The 6,213-nt window shown below is 41.3% G+C and overlaps 1 long non-coding RNA gene across 1 annotated transcript; it reads right to left on the bottom strand.

Annotated features, from left to right (window-relative positions):
* Nucleotides 1-389: 389 nt before the first annotated feature.
* LOC113028739 (uncharacterized) lies at nucleotides 390-833 on the bottom strand. The gene is made up of 3 exons (XR_003273269.1): nucleotides 769-833; nucleotides 537-622; nucleotides 390-452 (listed from the first exon to the last, which is right to left on the bottom strand). It is a non-coding gene; the product is annotated as an uncharacterized LOC113028739 (long non-coding RNA).
* Nucleotides 834-6,213: the final 5,380 nt, after the last annotated feature.

The following is a 6,213-nucleotide window of genomic DNA, read 5'->3' as shown; positions in this document are numbered from 1 at the left end:
TACTTAGTAAGGCCTTGTATCTATGAACTGGAACAGATGTCCTGAGCTTAGTGGCCAATTATACCCTGGACCCCAGAGGGTTAAACATATTCTGTTTTTAAAGTAATGCAATAGTTACTTTTCAAGTAATTAATTACTTTTAGAATCTTGTAACTCAGTTACTAACTCTCTTACTTTTTGAAGAAGTAACTAGTAACTACAATTAATTACTTTTTCAAAGTAACTTGCCCAACACTGCTGATACTTTTGTCTTCAAAACCCACAAAGGACTGCAGCATTAAAAAAAACATGAGGCCCGTACATCTGCTTCACTACACCATGAATTGAGTGTATCCCTCAGCGCCTGTGACGATCACATCCATCCAGATCCTCATGGCCTCGGAAGAGGGAGCAACCATGTAGTAGACCCTATCGTGAGTCTTCACGCTGAAGGTCAGGGAGGGGTTTGGGCTCTGAAGGAGGGAGAGAGAATGAATTGTGAATGAAGAAGAAAGAGTTATGATGCACTTTTTGTATCATTGTTGGTGAATGCATACCTTGTGTGCATTCTTCAAGTGATCGTAGTATACTTCTTCAGTAGCTTGGAAGTAAATGACTCCTTTCAACTTGACTTCGTGCTTGTCTGGAGAGAACATACGAGTACATGCCAAATTAGAAGAAATACACAACTTTAACATTTATGTGTGTGATTCTATCTACACAGAGAGTTTTTTAATGGTTTTTAATCAGACTTTGCTGTGTGTGGTTGCAAGTGTGCGCTGTCCTTACCTGCGTAGTAGGATAGTGTGCGTCTGTTGCGATCAAAGACGAACCAGCGTTTCTTCCACGTTTTGATTTTGATTTTAAAGCAATTATAAGCAAATCTAAAAAGTTGGTCAATACCAAAAGTGAGGGTAAGTTAAGAAGTCTTGGGAGTTTTCCTCACTTTCATCGGACCAACCATCTTGAACAATGGCACAGACCTGTTAAAAATAGCGCCTCTTCGACATATAAATCTATATACCGTTTGTTTGTTTGTTTGTTTTGTTGCTTTTATGTGGATCAAACAAAATCATAAGACCAAAAGTTTGTCAGGTTTGTCAAAGTGTGTCAGGTGAACCTTGGTTATAAAATGATACAATGCACTGCTACTTTAAAACCAAGGTCCTGCTATAAAAGTTTGTTTACTTAGCCTGAACATTTTTAAAAACTCGTTTAAACATTTCCAGACTAAATTAAGTAAAAACTAGTTAATTTTTCGTCAATGCTGTTTTTGGCTGTTAATGCTAGACTGAAACACTTCTCATATACTATCATGAAAAATAAAAATGTATGAAACAGTTTACAGTTTACTTGAAGTAATTTTACACCCGCAATGACTCATGGGAAACCTGACTGTGCACTGTCTTGTCTTTGACACGGAAATCAACCTCAATACGTCATTACTAAATAAAACTGTGAGAAAGAATTGTGAACTGAATTTTTGTTTTTATCTTTATAGCAACATTTGTTTGACAAAACACTGGTGAAGTTATTACACTCTTTGTTTGACCATCTGGGTTCACACATTATATCGTTAGAAACGCGGTATAAAACGTTCAATGCACGAAATTGTTAATCGTGTGACCTGAGAAAAAAAAAGCTGGTCAATATCTGGCGGTATTAACTGAACTGAAGAGCTTTGTGTGAAAGGATTTGTTTGTTAGAGTGTACCACCTTCGGACCAGCCATGCAAGTAGTGGCTGTAAACAGTATAAATAGCTCACGCTGCACAAACCTGGTTACATGATGGTTTTTAAACGTAATTCTTCTTTGACTTTTAAACCTATCGTTAAGTGATTTGCGTAGCGTGGTATCGATGAGACCATTGGGTCAAACAGTTACACAAACTTTAGAGTTTCCGAGAGCCATTTCCCACTCGCAATGAACCACGGGTAATCTATGCAGAATAGACGCTCTTGATAGGCTGTGACGATCACATGCGTTACTTACACCGGCAGGTCAGAGCCAGTGTAAACTGTCCACCAAATATGTGTCGTCTCGGTTTTCTATAAGTTATATCCCCCCATGTTTAAAATTTGGATCCCGTGGACTATATAACTCACGGGTTTTTTTCATTTGATTTTACTAAGATAGAAAAGCAATCTTGATGAGTATATCGAGAGTCAAGAGATTCAAGATCCTTTATTTGTCACATGCATAGTTATACGAGTACAACACGCAATGAAATCAAACGCTCTTTGACTCTGCAAAAAGAGGGGACACTACATTAAGCGAATTATACAAAAGACCACATTATATGGAGTAATATGCAGTAAGTAGCATTATATGCAGAAAGTAAGTGAATTGTGTACATTAAGTGAATGTTACATTTAAAATAAAAATCTGGAAAGTTTTAACTTCAAAATCTAAAAATGTACAATGTGCGAGTGGGTGTTAAAGTGTCCAGTGCTGTAGTGAAGCCGAGAAGAATCAGGCTGGATGTGTTAAGAATAAATCCTGTCTCAGCCATTTATGGATGCGGGAGGTGGCGGGGCATCTGGTTTAGGACCAGGGTGGCCTGTGATAGAAGCTCCTCTTGAGTCTGTCTGTTCTTGCCCGAATGATGCGGAACCTTCTGCCTGATTGTAGAAGTTGGACAGTTTGTTGCCGGACAACACCGGGAAGGGAGGGGTCCTTCAGTATCTGAGCTGCTCTAGACCAACATCTCCTGGTGTAGATGTCCTGTAGGGAGGGGAGAGCAGTCCTGCAGCAGCGTTCTGCCGTACGGATCAGTCTCTGAAGAGCTTTTTGATCCTTAACACAGCTGTTCCCATACCAGGATGCTTTCCACAGCGCCTGCATAGAAAGTCCTGAGGATCGCTTCCTCAGTTGTCGGGGGTGGTACAGGCAACTCAAACTGAAGATACACGGACAGTTTAATAAATAATCAACCTAGATTAGCCGCCGTGTTTTAGATTTGACCATGCCAGTACTGCATCCCAGCAGACTCTGTGACAGTACCGATGGCTGCCACATGGCGGCACTCAAACTCCATGCCCCTAAACCTGGATCCATTTGGGAATTCAAATCAGCTTTCAGTCACATACAGTGGGTCAATGAAGATAAATAGACAGCTGACTACAATAAAATAAGACTACCAGCGTATAAAATGTTTGATTGTAGCTGTCATGTCATAAACGTAACTGTTCACTGGCCGGTATATTATCATTTTAGCCTGTCGCTAGTAAAAGGCTGATCAATACTGACAGTGGCGAGACAAACAGGGAGCACAGCCATCAGTCGCTCCGTGAAGCACAAGGTGGCCCGGATGTGAGTCGCAAACTCGTTGACGTGGTTGAGCTTCACCTTCTGAACATCATGGAAATCCACAAGGAGAACCTCAAACGCGTAAACGAGACCGCGATTCACATTTCGCGCCACAAGGTGATCCACGGAGCGAACGATAGCTGACCTCTTTGAGAGTCTTCGGGCGGAGGTGCCACGTCTCACTGTCTTCGGACCAACCACGTGCTTCACTAGCGTCAGACTTATAAATAGGGCGCTGTTGTCACATACAGTTACATACGGGTGTGTGCAAAAAGCGAGGGCAGAGGAGTTTTAATACGGAGGTTGAATAAATCACGTATACTGTATCACAGAGAACTTTCCGCCAGGCACTCTTACAAGCCTTGCTATCTGTCTGGTTCATTTCATTTCCGCAATGAATCATGGGTAACCTATCCAAATCAGCGAGAGCCTTGCCTCCATTTATATTTCTGTGCCGAGACTACCTGGATGCGCTAACGTGAAAGCCAAACATGTGAGCTCAGTGTGTGTGTAATAGTTTGTAGGCCACAAATATTTTATACACATTGGACGGTGTAGTGTAATATGGCTCAGTGAGGAGCTGAGGTGGAGCCACGCCCCCTTCAGGCAGATATGTAGGCAGGTGTATCCACAAAAAATGTCATTTTTAAGTAGTTGTGTCATTATATCAAAATATTTATTATTAATATTGTGTCAGGTGGATTGGGGGAGTGTGCTTTACTTAGTAAGGCCTTGTATCTATGAACTGGAACAGATGTCCTGAGCTTAGTTTAAGCTGGTGGAGGAAGGTATAGGTGCATCCCTGATTCTGGGCTGGCTGTGTGGATTTCACCTGTCTCGTGAAGACGAGAATGTAGCTGTGTAAACTTCAAATATCTGAGCTGGTGTTGTGCCAAAAAAGTGATTTCCAATGTTTCCGTGTGCTTTTTATGTGTAATATCGTTACGTATGATACTAAATAGACTTCTGTGAACAGGTATTACAAAGTGGTTATATATAAAATAAAAAAATTACCTGTTCCTCAAGTATCTTTGTAACTGTGTTATTGTACTTACATTATAATCAATCAGCTCCCTTTTGTCCACTTAAAATATGTTTAATATATGCAATTTCAGCTGTCCTCCTGGCCAGATTACTCTTAAGAGAGACATTTTTAAAGTAAACAAGATTTTTTTAAACTGCATAAATAAAGGATACATAAGAGTCACTGCCAAAAACTGATTGCGGCTTCTACCTTGTTACAGGAATGTTGTTTGTTGCTCAAGATGACTTGATATCATTCGACTACCTTACTAACAGACCACAGTATGTGAGGCTCCATGACTGTGTGTCCGAGGTGGTAATCTGCAGCACAGGGGCACCACAGGGCACGGTTCTCTCACCCTTCCTGTTCAGCCTTTACACTTCAGACTTCTGTTATAATTCGGACGATTGCCATCTACAGAAGTTCTCAGATGATACAGCCATCATTGGATGCGTATAAGATGGGAATGATCAGGAATACAGGGGGGTCATCAGTGACTTTGTTGGCTGGTGTGAGACCAACTTACTCCAAATCAACGCCGGCAAGACAAAGGAGATGATCATAGACTTCAGGAGGAAGTCACCCCCTACAACACCGGTGAACATCCAAGGGAAAGACATTGAGATAGTGGACTCTTATAAGTACCTGGGTGTTCACCTCAACAATAAACTGGACTGGACTACAAATACAGACATCCTGTATAAGAAGGGCCAGAGTCGACTCCACCTGCTGAGGAGACTGAGGTCCTTCAGAGTCTGCAGGACTCTGTTAAGGACATTCTATGACACTGTGGTAGCATCTGCCCTTTTCTATGCAGTGGCCTGCTGGGGGAGTGGAAGCACGGACAGGGACAGGAGCAGGACTGACAAACTGGTGTGGAGGTCTAGCTCCGTGCTGGGATGTCCCCTGGAGTCTGTGGAGGTGGTTGGCGAGAGGAGGATGTTAGTAAAGCTGACATCCATCATGAACAACCCACATCACCCACTGCATGAGTATGTGAGTGGGCTGAGCAGCTCCTTTAGTCAGAGACTGAAACACCCTCGCTGCAGGAAGGAGCGCTTTCGCAGATCATTCATCCCAACAGCAGTTAGACTCTATAACTCCTCAATCACGATGTCATGACTCACTGGACACTGTGAACATCCACGGTCACCACTTCATGCATAATGGACCTTCCATGTGTATGGACATGTGCAGGTATATATGTATGTATATGTATACATATGTATATTTAGTGTATACATGTGTGTGTGTACATGTCTATAAATAGGAATAGTAGTGGTACAATAGTTATGTCAAGCTATATAGTTTATGTCTTCCATATTTTCAACCATATCCATAATCACATACTGTGTATGCTACCATTGTATATAGTGTATTATCTTACTTTTTTTCATTGATTGTACTTATTGTGTTTTTGTATTTCCTTCTGATATCTGTACCTGAGCTGAGGTGATGCAAAAATTTCCCCGTTGTGGAATCAATAAAGTCTTATCTTATCTCTTATCTTATCTTATGAGGGATATATTTGACACATGTTTCACATATTATAGACCAACAAGTTATTTATAGCAGTTTAAATACAATCAATCAGTTTCTGGCAGACAATCACTTTTTGTCACAACACCTGGTTCTCAGGTGGACGCAGCCTCTGAATTTGGACACCCCCATCCTGTTTCTGTTTCTAATAACGGTGACATTTAACTTATTTTATCCGATAAATAAACATTGTAAAATTCAAGTTTTTTGTATATATCCCCCCCCAAACAGCCCTTTTGAATGTCTCCCTAAATCTGAGGTCTCAAGTATGGCAAGTATGTGCCAGGCTTTGGCCCACATCTGTCTAAAATTGTATGTAACCATGAATAACGTTTTGCCATGTCCACCAGGAGAGACTGGAC

The sequence above is a fragment of the Astatotilapia calliptera genome, chromosome 9, assembly GCF_900246225.1.
Source record: "Astatotilapia calliptera chromosome 9, fAstCal1.2, whole genome shotgun sequence".
Taxonomy (NCBI): Eukaryota; Metazoa; Chordata; class Actinopteri; order Cichliformes; family Cichlidae; genus Astatotilapia; species Astatotilapia calliptera.
Note: the sequence above shows the minus strand (reverse complement) of the source record. Positions and strands in the feature narration are given on the sequence as shown.